The sequence below is a fragment of the Rhodnius prolixus genome, unplaced genomic scaffold, assembly GCF_049639745.1.
Source record: "Rhodnius prolixus isolate KJV_2025 unplaced genomic scaffold, Rpr scaffold_3, whole genome shotgun sequence".
Taxonomy (NCBI): Eukaryota; Metazoa; Arthropoda; class Insecta; order Hemiptera; family Reduviidae; genus Rhodnius; species Rhodnius prolixus.
In genome coordinates this window covers 41,147,749-41,163,946 of record NW_027411603.1, presented here as the reverse complement: position 1 = coordinate 41,163,946, position 16,198 = coordinate 41,147,749, and the positions used below count along the sequence as shown (strand labels likewise).

Below are 16,198 nucleotides of genomic sequence, written 5' to 3'. Positions count from 1 at the left end.
TAAAAAAGCAATGTGGGGGTCTAAAATAAACTGAAATAAAAAGAAACAACAAAAAACATGGGGAATGTAAAAGAAATAGAAGTCAACTGTGAGCAGAATTAACTCTTCCGTTTGATTAATAGTTGTTTGCAAGTCCATCTATACTAAAAGGCAAACGGTAGAAATGTAAACAACAAAGCCGAGTCGATGATGACAATGAACATGTCAAAGAAAAAGGATGCAGAGACTGTTCCAGCTTAGCACCGCTTTTATTCTGTCCACAATCCAGTACACATTCAAACAGAATCCAACAAAATAAATATACATAAAAGATGGTAATAAAAACAAGTGGAAATGAACATTATTCATCTAAATATATGTAGATTTGTAACCAGAAAATAATGCATATTTATAATAATGTAAATCAAAAGAAAATACATGAGCTAGCAAGCGGTATATGCACATTTATTGTTATAAAATATTATACAATAAGAATATAACCTATGAATTGTATAAAGTATATGCTAAATACAAAATGTTACACACTGTTATATAATTCCATGTATGTTATAATTATAATATTTTAATAAAACAATATAAAATTTTACATGACAGTAGAATTTAAATAATATCCGCAACGCGTTCTGTGATATTCAAAGCTGACACTACTAAGCAGTTCAAGTTCCTGAGATTGGTTACTCCAAGCTGGTGAACTAAATTATGTACCAAGAGGTTGTTTACAGTGATGAGGGAGAAATGTGTGTTGTGCATTCTAAATAGTAGTAGTAGGAGAGGGCCTGAAGCTTTTCGTCTGAATTCCGACTGAAATTTCAGGATGTGAAATTTGTTTCTTCAGTCCAGTTTGTAATAAGACTAAGTAAAGCTGGTTAATTTATTTTTTAGTCCGGCCAGGAAATAGAGACATCCTCATTACAGAAATTAATTATTGATTTGCAAATCATTTTATTATCTTATATTTCCTCTTTTTAGTAATTTTACTTCCTTTTATAATATTATTTTAAACAGAATTTATTAATGTTACGTTTCCGCTCTGTAATTTATTTCATTTTCATGCAATGTAAGAGCACACAAAATTTTAATTTTAATTATTTCATGGATTTAAGTCTTGTTTTTTAAAAATATTTTCACCAAACACTGGAAGACGGCGTTAGCTGTCTGTGCCTTTTGTACATTGTTTAAAAAGCTTATTTTGTTCGTTAATTTTTTTTGTTTTGTTTTTTAAATCATTAATTTAGTTACAATCAACGCATTTTGCGTTATAAGCAACAATGATAACAATAAATAACATACACATATCAGAGTGGAGAAGTTACCCAGTGGTAACACTCCAAAAACCTTCTAAATTCTACTGACTCTCTTCATCAGAGAGGAGATCGCGAGGCCACACTGTCTTTTAAGACGTCTGGAAGTGTTGTCTGGAAATGTTCTTGAAGATAGATGTCGTACAAGTGGATTGTGATGTAATTGAATGTTAAGATGGAATTTTCTGTAACGTGTTTTTGCTGCAACTTGTGTGACGAAAGGAATGTTCAAGTCTGTGTGAATGGTTTGATTGGTGACGTAGAAAGGAGCGTTTAATATAGGGCGAAGAATTTTAGACTGCCAAGGACTGGATCCTTTGCAGATTTGAGCGTTTGGTTGAACCCCACAGTTCGATGCCATAAGCCCGGACTGGCTTTAGTATACTTACATATATAAGTCTTTTGTTGTCCAGAGTGAGTTTTGTTCTGTTGTCGAGTTGTCTTTTCAGTTGTCGGAAGCGTCCGTTGAGTTCTGTTCTCTTAAGTCGAGTATGAGGGTTCCATGTAAGTCTTTTGTCAAGGTAAAGCCCAAGGTAGCGGACTACGTTGACTACTGGTTCGTTAATTTTAAAATAAATTATATAACAACACAAATTTTAAGTAATTGATCTTCATGTTTACAATAAAATATGCATAGTTAATGTAAAATCTTCGTAACCATTTTCGATAGAATCTCAGTAAAGATGAAAATCTTCTTCCGTTTAAGAGATTTTGGATGCTGAGTTACAGTTGGTTCACATACAAAAAAAAAACACAATTTTAAAATCACTAAACTGAATAAGTGTATATTTTTAGAGAAAACTCCAAGTCACAAATTTGGCGCAGTTTCAATATTATGCTTATCATTTTGTGAAAGAAAGAAAAAATTCCTTTCCTGTTTCCTGTTGGTACCTGCTTACTGAAAAAAAAAAACTAACTTCCTGACTTCCTGAAACTTATTGATTTACTTGAGAGAAAAACAATTTTAATTAATTACATTTTTAATCCAAAGATACTGAGCTTTCTTGAAACTATTTGAAGCGAGGATTTGGCGAGGAGATGCAATAACTCTATGAGAAGCACGCTTCAGCGAAGAGCTTGGTACTTAATTTGCCAACTAAGGTGGATTAGAACTTTGTAATTAATGATTATCGTATCGCCATCGCTAAATTCTCTGACAGAGCAATAATAATCTTTTAAATTATAAACTATTTCCAACCATAATCCAATTATTTTGTTTTATTTATAGTTAATTTTTTTTTCTCCCTTTAAAATTAATTACAGATCGGGCTCAATTGTAACTTATGTATGGCCCAAACGAGCATATCATTAGTTAGATCTATCGACGTTTTACTGGTGCACTTTTTATGATCAAGTTAAATGCATAAACAAGATCGTAGAGTTTACTTTAGTGATGAGTGTGAAAAGAATACTTCCTTCTGATTAAGACGACGTCTTGTCGACTGCTACTCGTGCGTTCCACTTAACGGTATCGTGCTAACTTCCTGGGAAACACAGATCACAAACAGTAGCATTGTGATTCAAGACACCAATGCCGGTAATAACTCCTTGAGATCGATAGCTAATTCCACTAATTCGATGAGTGCACTGCATGGAAATGGAGAAACGATAAAACATGGATTTAATAAGACAAGGGGGATGTCGTTTTATGTGTCTCTTCTCGTTGAATGGGAGGAAAACATATGTTTCACACATTGATTCCCACATAGAAAAACGCATGGTGAATCAAGTTAAAGGAAATGCGTTGAGAGTTATTCAGCGTATTAATATTGTTACTTCCCGTTGTGGAGTTCGCCATCGAGTACCATTGCTACGTACTTGCCAACGAAATAATAAAGCTTAAGCTTCTTGCAATGCTTCATTTTTGAGCCAGTGTTTATATGTATATATACACACAGACGCGTAAACAAAAAATTTGATTCCATTCCCAATACTTCATCTTACAGTAGAAGAGAATTTGGAAATTATAAGTTGCAGTGAATAAAAAAAACAGCATAATGAGAGGATGTCAGAACTTGATATTGAGATCGTAATGAGTATAGTGACCATGCATAAACATAGCAAGATAACTGTGAATACTTAGTTAAGGGCCGGAAATTGAAGTGGTACAATATTATAGTGGCCTTGGTAAGGGCTCTCTCTCACTCTCGACCTATAACAATTTCCTATTGTTACTGGGTAAGAGAATGAACAGAATATGCCCCGAGTTTCGAAACTGGAAAGGTGTTTCCTGTCCATAAACAAGTATATTTTTCTCTTTCGGTACAGTTTAATTTGAGGTAGTCTAGGGAACATTTAATTTCAAGAACATTTTTTCTGGCGCTGAATCGATTTTGTAAGGGATCTTATGATCAAAAACATTTTGAATCAGTTTTTGTAGTTCTCTTTAAGTATTGTAATCAATACTCCAGATTGGAATGAAAAAACTAAAATATATTTTAGTTTTTTTTACTTAAAAATGAAAGAATTTAAAAAGTAAAGACATGATTAACCTTGGAATATTTTTGTTCCAGTTTTCTATCACCTATTTCTTTTTTATACTCATTTTTTTAATGTATTATACAATTTGTTGCGCAATATCCCAGGAAGTATTAGTAAATTATTCCTCAAGAAGTTATTATGTATAAATATGGATCTATTAATTAAAGTCCTAAGGTTAACATTCCTTTGCTTGTTTTGGATTAAATTAATTATTATTGCCAATATTGATTCTAATAAATATTTTACTGCGACCTTAATTTTATTTATGACTGGTCAGATTTATCCTTTCTATATTTAATACAAAAAAAGGGTTAGAAATTGAGAGCTAGTTTTTACTTCTTCTAATCCTTGCAAAAACAAAGTCAAGTTTACGAAATTGAATTAAAATTTGGAATTTTACTTCCTTCCTGTATTCAATCCTCGCTAATATTTAATAGGTAATAAATTCATACATTTTCCAGAAAGATAACTTTAGAGGAGACCACTCTCATCCAGAATCAACCTCTCATTCAGTTTTTCAGTTAAGAACTTTAGAAAGAAATCCCCTTATGTACGTGATAGAAACATTTTTAGAGTGTTTCATTGACATATATAAAAGAACACATTTTCTTGCAATAACTATTGGCAACACACACACACACACACACATATTTAAAGAAAAGCTCCTTTATTCCGACTAGACGAAGCTTAAAGTCCGGAATACTTTCAGTACTGTTTGCTTTTGCTACTCCGTTATTAGACGGCTCGGCTTTCAACGCCACAAACAACCCCATAGCACCACAAATTGACTCTGTTTGTCCATTAGAAAAAACCATTTATCTTTTCTCATTATTTTCTTGTCTATTTTGTGGCAATTTTTCCCCCCTCTAAAGTACGCTTTTAATAACAAAATGTGAAGGTTTAAATTAGTACTTGAAAGATGAAGGGAAAACCCGCACCTAGTGCCCATTACACAGTATTTTCATACTTCATTTTAAGAAATATAAGATTACATTTAACTCATCGAAAAAGTTCAATTTCAGCTTCAAAACTACCTCATTCTTATATCATTAATTTTTACTAATAGCTTTAATACTAATATTGATACAAACTAAAGGTTCTTTTAATGTTACAGACGTGGTGAGTGCCCTAACAGTAACAACGTTGGAGGTGCCCCAGTTGGTGCGGCTGGCGGAAATAATGTGCGTAAGGAAGGTCGTTGGACGGAACAAAGGATAGATCTTCCTCTTAGAACATCCACATCGTCGAATAACATTGGCACGACCAACCACAGTCGAAGACCAGAATTAATACCACGTGCACGTTTGAGACAAAAATCACCAAATCATCACAGACAGTGAGTCATTAATCGTTAATAGATGATAACAGATTAAATCAAATATATAACTAATTAGTTCTATCATTATCTAGGACTTGTAGAAGTGAAAGTTGGAATGGTGGTTATGTTTAGACAAGCCATTAACAGTAATATTTCAAAACACTAGATAAGGGAAAATTTGCTAATTTCCACCCTAATCTATATAAATAACTCGGGCAAGTTTAATAGGTTATATTTTTAGAAAAGACTAGATAAATTTAATCAAAAATTATTTATATCTCCTTGACAAAAACACACAGTGTTAAAAGATAGGTGTAAAGGTTGGTTAAATGAATCAGGTAATGTAAAATACAAGGAAAAATACCTAATTAGGTTCCAGTTCGACTAGATTTCTGTTTGTTTTGTCTCTGTTATCTAGTTTTGAGGCCAAAGCTAACATATACATAAAGGGTAGCCTTCTTTTGGTAAATATAAGCTAAAATATACCGGAAAAATACCGAATTGGGTTCCAGTTCGTCTAGATTTCTGCTTGTTTTGTCTCTGTTATCTAGTTTTGAAGCCAAAGCTAAAAAATACATAAAGGGTTGCCTTCTTTTGGAAAAAATAAGCTAAAATACACCGGAAAAATACCTAATTAGGTTTCAGTTCGACAAGATTTCTGTTTGATTTGTCCCTGTTATCTAGTTTTGAGACCAAAGCTAAAATATACATAAATGGTTGCCTTCTTTTGGAAAATATAAGCTAAAATATACCGGAAAAATACCGAATTGGGTTCCAGTTCGTCTAGATTTCCACCTTGTTTTGTCTCTGTTATCTAGTTTTGAGGCCAAAGCTAAAATATACATAAATGGTTGCCTTCTTTTGGAAAATATAAGCTAAAATATACCGGAAAAATACCGAATTGGATTCCAGTTCGTCTAGATTTCTCCTTGTTTTGTCTCTGTTACCTAGTTTTAATCCGGTGCTAAATTGTACATAAAGAGTTGCCTTCTTTTGGAACATGTGAGGTAAAGTTCAACGAAATAGTTCCGAATTGGGTAAATAACACCATGGGTAGTTTGACAATATTGTCTATCACCGGACTGGGCTCCTTGATTGAGTAAAGTATACCGGAATTCTATTAGATATATTTTAAATGTATTATGTTGATGTTAAGTCCAACCTAAAAAAAGGCGAGTTTTCAGCTTTTTTACTTTACTTATATGAAATGATCGTAAGAAAAACCTTTTGTGTTGTGGTAAAATTGCATTCCGTGGGTGAATGTGAGGAGACGCCAAAGCCCAGGGGTATCCAAGTTTCCGTGCTAAAAAACTTTTCAAGAAATTTAATTGTTCACCTTAAATACAATGAGAGATTAAAAAACCTCATTCTTTTTTTTCAGTTCATTGTTTTTCTTTAACTGGAGGTGCGTGTCTTTGAAAATTAAAATGGAGTATTAAATTTATTATCAAAGTTTGAATAACTTACAAACATAACTATTATCCGGCGGTTTGGTACAATTAATTAAAAGTTTTCCGACAAGTTTAAGAATGGTGTAACGTAAGATGGTCTGAGAGTAGCCCACTTGAGCAACTACAGCTGTTAGCCTTTCCACCGTTGATGGTACGCTAACTTTCAACTTTAATAAATGAAAGAAAGGGTATAGACCTCAGATAATCTACACCTTTAGTTAGACTGTGACATTCTGATACAACAGGCAGCGTAATTTGAATTTAATTACTTTTTTAAGTGTATCCAGCTGTTCAGTGGCTTTTACTTAGTCGTCTATCTATAAACAATGGTATTTTAATTTCCTAATCCATCCAGAAGAGACCAGAAAATAAATCTAGGATACTGTAACTTATTACTGTATAAAGCCAGTAATAATTTTGAAGCTTTTGTCATTCTAACAAGTCACATCCTCACAATCCAATATCATTGTTTATTATTAAAAACAAAAGAACGATGAAATAGAAACTTTAATGAGATATGAGATTCTTGCATTCATCAACTTTGATTTCAAAACTGAAATTATTTTTTAAAGTCTGGGGGTTGGTTCTTACACTTTGGCTCGGCTGAAGTTGATTGCTCATCCACAAAGACAAAGAATATATTACATATGTATATTACGGGAAAATCAGTTTGGTGTAGAGAATTTGACTTCAACTATGTTCCTGACGGATGAAATTGCTGAAACATTAGGGATACAAACAACATGCATATATAGATATTAATTTATTTAAATAATATTTATTTATTTCAACTACCGCTAAGTTGTTGTAAAGAATTATTTCATCTATTTTGAAAGTAAGCAAATTTGTTGACAATCCGACTAGCCGACGAAGTTCATGATTCTCTTTTTTACAGAACACTAGGTAGTTTACCAAGCAAAATAAACAGAGAGGTACTTTAAGGTTCGCTAGCAAAACATGTGAACTTACAGGGCTTAGTAAATTAGTACTAATTAAAGAGAATGCTTTCATATTTCTAAACATCTAGTCTGTGCTTTAAGAACTCGTTTACTTAAAGTAAGGCTGACTTTTATTCTTTGTTTTCTGTCTTGCTGGTGCAATTTGGCTTCCTCCCAAGCATACAAAATAGCTTGATGAATGAATAATATAGTGCAATTACGCGATTAGCCTCAACCATATTATATAAAGGTCTCTTAGCAATCCAATTTTATTATCACTAATCATTAGTTCGTAATAGTTCTCGTAGGATTATTTATTGGGCTATCATCATCATTCACTCTTCCTTAAGGGGTTATAGGCAGTCAGAGGCGCCAAAAAAGTCATTTTTTCAAAATTTTTTGGAGGAAAAACTTGTTTACTTTTTTATTCGGGAACTTTTGCGTCATATCAGTCCATGTTTAAAGAACTTATTGTAATTTTTTCGTTACAAATAATAATTGTACTAATGGCGAATATTTTAATGCAACACATCAAAAAAATGCAACCCTCTCGTGGACATGATATCTTGAGACTGGGTCATCTGAAATCAAAATTTCGAAAAGATTTCGTTAGTAGAGGATTTTATCTCGTACTTGACCGAAGGATTTAGAAAAAAATTGAATTTTTAATTTTTGGGACAACTTTAAAGTTTGATTCACGATTTTCACTAAAAAAAATTGACCATTTTATGTTTGTAAAACAAGTTCTATTCATTGAAAAAAAGAATCCTTCGTCCAAGTACGATTTTAATATGTGTAAAAGAAATACGTAAAATTTCAAAAATATCGGTGGAGTAGATTTTGAGATATCGTGTCCACCGACTTTGAAAACGTAGTTTTGAGAAAAACGCGTTTAAAGTTTTCAGCGGTTAAAGGTTTGCGAATAAAACCTGGATAATCTTTTTTTCCACTTACACAGTGCCATCGATTCCAGGCCCATAAAATAAGTCCGCCATGTCTTCCAAAATGTCTTAAGTTTTCCGATATCTGCTGTCTGCGTAGGATTCTTACCTCCCGCGTAGCAAGTTGAGCTCTGTGCTCAGCGATGGTAATTCGAACGGTCGGGGCTTGTAAACACTTTCACTCTCACAATTTTGCTCGGATCGACTTGAAATTTTAGGACAACATTCCTGAGATACTATACTTCAATATAAAAAAAATCGATTTTTTTCAAATATCTGACTGCCTATAACCTCTTAATTCTGCTATAACGTGGAAATGTTATTCTTTTTAAGCATCTATTGATCTGCTCACAATTCGGCTTTATAAGCTCTACAGGTCAATTTTTATTTTATGCTTTATACGTTTAAGTAGAAAATGCAGTACTAAAAGCATTCAAGAGATGGCAGCACTTGGTAGGTAGACTTTCTTGCCATTGAGAATTCCATTTGGCACTTTAAGCAAGAAATAAATTTAAGAATACGAAACTAAGGAAAAATAATTTAGTTAGGCTTTGGACATGCTAGCGTCAATAGACCAAGAAAAGGAAGCTACAGTGGATTTTCTATTTACAGATTGGATTAAGGAGGAGCAAGGCACGAACTTTAGAAATCAAAATTATTATTTATTTAATTCAACTACAACTTGTAAGCAAACAAATTTGTTAGACATACTTCGTTAGGAAATGAAATTGCCCTACGACTTAGAAAATTGTGCGAAAAAATATCGTCAAAATAATACATCTATCCAGTAACAGTTCTGCTACATCGATTTTTCTAAAGATTGAAATTTTCAGACAGTATTATCAAAGTAATGAGACCATCATTGCACTTAAATGAACTTAAAAAAGAAGCTTAACGTCAGCTTATTCTGAACTGCTGTAAGTGCTTACCACATACATACCAATTTAAAGAAAAAAACGCTTGGAGTTTAAAACAGATATTTCAATTTTCCAAAATGGTAAATCTGATCGTTCGCAACACCTTTTCTTATCAAGAGAAAGAATAAGTCAAAATCATTGATTTTTCAGTCTAAATATTTGTTAAAAGGAAACAAATTTACCTTAAAAAACAGGATTTTGTTGAGAACATAAATCAGCATTAATAAATGAGAAGCTGATGTGACAAATAAATTAAGTTAATTATCGAGATATCAATGTTTGAGATGTCCTCTGCAGCAGTGCGTTGGTTGGTAGAAAGGTGAAGACTGTCTAGTGAACACTGGTGCAGGTATGAAGTGGTAACCCCGTGAGATTTTAGACGAGTTGAATAGAGTGGCTTAACGTGTCACACATGAGGCGGCGGCTAGAGTACTTTTATAGTGAACCTGATACACTTCCTTCCTTTTCAACTTCTTCGCTATATAATTCATAAATGTTAGCCGGTTAATCGATAAAACGGTCCATTTTTATGGTTAATATTCTGGTTTATTTTCACTTGACGCTTACTACAATGAATTGTGGGTGAAATCTGCTCACTATCGCTCTTTGTAGAAGATCTCTTTGGGAAAACACTGTCTTCTAGGGAACCAAAGGTGCTTTTAAGTGGCGATGTATACGGTTTTCTGTCCTTCTTCTCCTTTCAACATCTTCAGAGGTATAAATGTCTACAGCATCTAAGTTCTTTATTGAATCCAATATAAGTATAATTCCACTAGGCACGATTATGAGCTTGAAACATTTATGCCTTCACATTCTCTTTTTGGTACAGTTATAGGATTTTAACGTGATAATAAATACCCTTCCTTTTTTTGGTAAAAGGTATGTCGTGATTATTTTAATAGTTCTTTTTTCTTTTTTTTTAAATTTATTTTGTTATTTACAATCTGTATAAATATATTCAATAAGTAAATAGGATGTAAATAAGGTGAACTGGAGCGGGAAGAGCAGGAGGAGAGAAGCTACCCAGCGGTAGCATTCTCTATAGGAGATTGGGGAATGTGAGGAGGAGAGAGGAGAGATTTAGTTCTTCAGACCTCAAGGAAGTCGCGGGGGCACTGGCGATTCAGTCGTCGAGGAGTATTAGGGATGTCAGAGGAGGCGAGAGACTGTACAAGAGGATTTGAGCTAGTAGAGAGAGCAGTATGGAATTTTTGATATTTAGTCTTGGCGAGTTGGTGTACGAAGGGGATGTTGAGGTCTTTGTGAAGAGTGAGGTTAGTCACCGTAGAAAGGTGCGTCAACAATCTGTCGGAGGAGTTTTGATTATATGTTTGTACCGTCCGTACGTTTGTTGGTTTGGCTGAACCCCACAGCTCTAGTCCGTAAGTCCACATAGGTTTGAGAATTGTGTTGTATAGTAATCTTTTGAGTTCAATGGGCAATTTTAATAGTTTTTCATAATTTTAGATAGTTTATTGAACAGAGAAATTATTTTCATTTCTGAAGTACGGAAGTCTTATTAGACATTGGCAAGAGTTTCATTCTTCTTTTCTTTTTCGTCTTATTATCAGACCTTCTTCAATAGCTGACAGAGCATTGATCCTCTTTAGGGACATTGAGGATTTCTTTGCAGAGCTTCCGGTTTCTTTTAATTTGATGAAATTTTCTCCTTAATATCACAGAGAACATTGGAAGGAAGTTAATGTTGTAACAGAGTAAATGGTGACGCGCTCTTGCTAGAACTACCCAGGTGAACCTGAGTGAACTCGATTGGGGGTGCTACTGTAGTGTAGGGTAGAGTTCAATAAAGATCTGTTTTGCCCGCAGTGTAGAACACCTTGTTAATTAATAACACAAGCACGGGTGCAACACCTCTGCTTTATGGAATTGGTTAGAATTCCACAACAAAAAGTAACTGCATTATTACATTAAACAAATTTCCCATACTTTAAGTGCACACTGTATTAAACTAAAAACGTTTTGGCGTGCTAGACGGAACGAAAATTACAATTTGTTGGGAGAATTTCATTATTTCAGATTTGTCTCCCAATAATTATTGGGTAATTAAAGTTAAAAAAAAAGCACATAATTTTTTAATGTTAACGGAAGTGACATATTTACACAACTAAACACAGGACTATTGCCAAGTAACTGTTTAACAGAATCGAAACAAGAACTGAAGCACACACCTAATAGATTAGTACCGAAGGCAACCAAGTCATTACCGACCGTTAATGCCTTTGGGATTCAGGATTTACCCCTTCAGTCCAGCCATAATCATAATCGCTACCTTGTTCAGATAAGGTTCCAACCTTATTTAAATTATTTACCGAGTAATTTTCATTTTAAATGGATAATAATATAAATAATGTGTAGATTAAGGTTAATCGATTTATTGTAGTAACAAAATTTAAAGGATTAACCAACTTTGAACCGGGCGTAGATAAATTATATCTTATTCTCGTAAAACAAATAATAAAATCTAATTTTATTGCAAGCCTTCTTCATGACCAAATTAGAAATTAAAAATTCAATTGCAAAAAAAAGTTATTGCCCATATAGTTAGTTTTGTTTGTTAGGGTAGAGACTGAACGAAATATATTAATATTAATTTGTAAAATGAGTGCTGTAACAAAAGAAAAAAAATGTGAATAGTGTATTTTTATTATTTATTTGGAATAAAGCTCGGCTGAAAAACAAAGATGGAATATCAAGAAATTGTTATACATTGTATATTGTTAGGTAATATTGTTTTACAAGTTAATAGCTACAGATTCTCATACAGCTGTTACTATTGCTAACTAATGTGTACAATATATTGTTGCGCCTAAGCTATTGTATTATACTAAACCAGCAAACATATATGTATGTACCCAGTTGCCTACGCACAGGGGCTGAACATGTAACCACCAAACAGAGAATAATCTTAACGGCTAAGATGACCTTTCAATACTTAACACTTTTTAGCCAAAATTAATAATAAATTCTGGCTTAAAGACAGAGGAGAACTTCTCATCTTTAACGATGTATCTCCCAAAAAGTAATTTAGTGGGTTAAATAATTTATTCAAAAACTTTAAAAAAGTTAGTTTTTACTTAAAAGTTTTAAAAGTTAACCGTGCTTCGGGCTACTACATCATCAAGAACAATACAGAGAACTTACTTTTGGCTTATTTTACAAAATCCGCATTGTTATTTTATGTAGTTATTATTCTCTTTATGCATTTTGTTTTATGAGAATAGAATAGAAAAATATCTTCTTTTATTTTTTGAATTAACATTTAAACTGAACTATAAAATTAAACTCAATGAATGAATTCAATGAGTTACTTAATTATTGGGTTAATTAGATATTATCTACGAATTTCCCATTATATTCAAATCGTAATGTCACTAATTAATGGGACAAGAACATAACCTATTGATTCCAATATTTCCTTTGTACATATCCATTACTAAATAACAATTATGTCATTGTACGAGGGTCGTTTGAAAAGTCCGTGCAAAAATAAAAACTACTTAATTTCTTGGGGTACACCTTTTTTATTTGTCAACATAGTCTCCTTTTAGGCTTATACACTTCGTCCAACGCTGCTCTAGTTTGTTGATCCCTTCCGAATAATAGGATTTGTCCAAGTCTGAAAAATAGCCATTCGTTTCTGCAATCACCTCCTCGTTTGAATAAAATCTTTTTCCCGCCAGCCATTTCTTCGTATTGGGGAACAAATAGTAGTCCGAGGGAGCCAAGTCTGGCGAATAGAGGGGATGTGAAACGAGTTGGAACCCTATTTCCATTAATTTTGCGACCACAACTGCTGAGGTGAGAGCTGGTGCGTTGTCGTGATGGAAAAGGACTTTTTTTGTGGGCCAATCGTGGGCGTTTTTCTTGCAGCTCGGTTTTCAAACGGTCCAATAACGATGAATAATATGCGCCTGTAATAGTTTTACCCTTTTCCAGATAGTTGATGAGGATTATTCCTTGCGAATCCCAAAAGACAGTCGCCATAATCTTTCCGGCCGAAGGAACGGTCTTCGCCTTTTTTGGCGCAGATTCCCCCTTGGTCACCCATTGTTTAGATTCTTCTTTGGTCTCAGGAGTGTAGTGATGTATCCATGTTTTATCCACAGTGACGAAACGACGCTTAAAGGCCTGCGGATTCTTCTGGAACAGCTGCAAACCGTCCTTGCAACACTTCACACGATTTCGTTTTTGGTCAAGCGTGAGCAATCGCGGCACCCATCTTGCGGATAGCTTTGTCATGTCCAAATGTTGATGCAAAATATTATGTACCCGTTCATTCGAGATACCCACAGCACTAGCAATCTCACGCACCTTCACTCTTCTGTCATCCATCACCATATCATGGATTCTATCAATGATTTCTGGAGTAGTAACCTCAACAGGACGTCCAGAACGTTCAGCGTCACTTGTGCCACTCCGAAAATTTTGAAACCACTTATAAACTGTTGCAGAGGTGCAGAGTCACCATAATGTTTATCAAGCTTCTCTTTAGTCTCCTGAGGCTTTTTGCTTTTCATAAAGTAGTGTTTAATCAACACACGAAATTCTTTTTCGTTCATTTTTTGAAAATCACTCGACTTCCTCGATTTAAACGAATGCCAAACACAAAGAAATAGACCGATCTGGCTGAAACTTGGTGTGTGTTCTTCCAAGAGATGCTACTAACTAAACATAACCTCGATACGCGCCAGTAGTGCTATCTCTCTGACTTTGCACGGACTTTTAAAACGACCCTCGTATACAACAGAAAACCATCCAATCAGATATGAATAAATTAGGTACACATTCAGTGGAAGGTGAAATCATTGTTGCCAGAAGACTATTATTTGTCTGAGTTATTTTGATTTATTTTGTCCATCAGTCGGTCTCTTCAGCTACAAACGTACTTGGAGATAGTTTTTTTTTTTTTTACTCGCAGAAAGTTGCCACAGTAAACTTTATATTCGCTTGTCAAGTTTTTATCAGGAAAACAAGCATTGCAGATCTTTTCGGTACAATGAACGGAACTAGAGTTGAGGGTTACACAGCAGAGAGTAAGATATCCGCATTTTGTTGCATATCAAGATGTAGTGACTTAGGTATCTCTACTTAAGACACACCTACCTTCCCTTGATTTTTAAATTTTCGCTCGTTCTACACATTGGATAGCTTTTGGAAGTTATACTCCGTATTCATTCAATACCATTTTGAGAATTCAAAAGAAAAAAAACCTCTCGTACTTTGGCTTGAATATCTGTGACGAAGCTTAATGTCTGTTATAGCACCGCACTATCAAAAGTGGTTGCCTTTTTCTTTTCTACAGCTTCTTTAAAAATTGCTTATCAGGACTGGTTACTGTTCTGCCACCTATATAATGCCAAAAAGAAAACATTGTGGAATTCTGAGTTCCAGCAAAAAGTCTACCAAAGTAATATGGCTCACATTAAAAACCACTGGTAGACTGGAGAAATCTTTTCTTTTTTTACTAGATCCATGGTTTCTTCACTTGTTTTCTATTTATCTCCGCTGGTCTCCTAGATTTTCAGTCAGAGAATGGTGAGGAAAAGTAAGAGACCAAAGAAAAATTTGGAAAAACTAGTTTACCTAAAAAAATCAACGAAATTGCGCTATAATAAATCATACTAAATTCATGAAGAGATGTTTTATCATTCGCTGTTTTGATGCTGGGGCTAAAGTATTGCTCTTACTCGACAGCAATAGCGCACTAAATATATTTTTCCACAGCCACCAGAATGCCGTATACTTAATCTACTATTTCTCATCTTTACATTATTTATCATCTCTGATCCTTTTCCTTATTAGTAATACATTCTAAGTTACGAATTTACTAAACATTTTTGAAAACAACTATGTATTTTATTCAGATGACAATTTTTGTGGTTGTAATTGAACTGTAATATTAAGTACCAGAATTTTGCAATTAGGAAATGAGGCAACCCCATACTTTGCTATTGTTTTGCAAATAAAGTATTTAATGAAGAGTAGTATATTTTTTTATATTGTGTAACTTGTCCACAGATCAGATTATATTGAAAGACCTGTAAGACATTCAGTGAGCTGCTGCAGTACACGTCTAAACAGACCAGAGATAGAGCGAACAAAATCGGACAGTGGTCACTACCCAAGAGCAGTAAGTATTAACAGTATTAGTATCTAGCGATATTAGGGAAACAAAAAAAGCGCATAAACGGGCTACTTGTGATTACAATTGGGCGGTTAGGGTAAGTCCAAGCTCCTGGGACTGTACAATGCAGAGTAGAATGTGTGTAAAGTCTACTTGAATAGAAAAGGAAGCAAAAGAATGCTAATTTATTTTGAATAGGCCGAAGCAATCTGGGTTTTCTTTACCCTGCTGCTGGCAGAGGATGAAGGCGCCTTAAAAGATAGTACAATCTGTTCCTTAGATAACATAATTCTTTGTTGTCAAAAACATTGGATCATGCTCGGACGACTTGAATAAAAGCAAATAATAATTGCATATGAAAGTTACGTATTAATTACATAGTAATTGTACAATATATTAATTAAAAAATTCTTTTATACCATTCATAACATTATTCAGTAATTCGTTTTTTTTATTATAAATGTTTATTTCCTAATTGCTGAATCGTTTCTAGTAATTTGTTAAAAACTCTATAATTATTATGCAGCTATGAATGGTCTTTGTTAGTCAGGTAAATGGTTTTAATAATTTTAATGCATAGTTCACGACTGGGGGATATTTCTTATTACGTAGAACAGGTAACCTGCTTAAAATTAATTGGTTTCTAATTAAACATCAATCCTTGAGATATACAATAGGATTGAACATTTCTTCAGGGATTATAGTG

The 16,198-nt window shown here is 33.7% G+C and overlaps 2 protein-coding genes across 2 annotated transcripts in view; one reads left to right on the top strand and one right to left on the bottom strand.

Annotated features, from left to right (window-relative positions):
• MCU (mitochondrial calcium uniporter) overlaps positions 1-16,198 on the bottom strand; it is a 286,499-nt gene that overhangs the window by 156,339 nt on the left and 113,962 nt on the right. The window lies entirely within an intron of this gene.
• Positions 1-16,198, top strand: part of LOC141452777 (uncharacterized) — a 59,804-nt gene that overhangs the window by 39,591 nt on the left and 4,015 nt on the right. Inside the window, exons 2-3 of the mRNA XM_074125200.1 lie at positions 4,897-5,118; positions 15,387-15,498. The gene's annotated coding sequence lies outside the window, so the exon portion shown is untranslated. The remainder of the gene's footprint in view (positions 1-4,896; positions 5,119-15,386; positions 15,499-16,198) is intronic.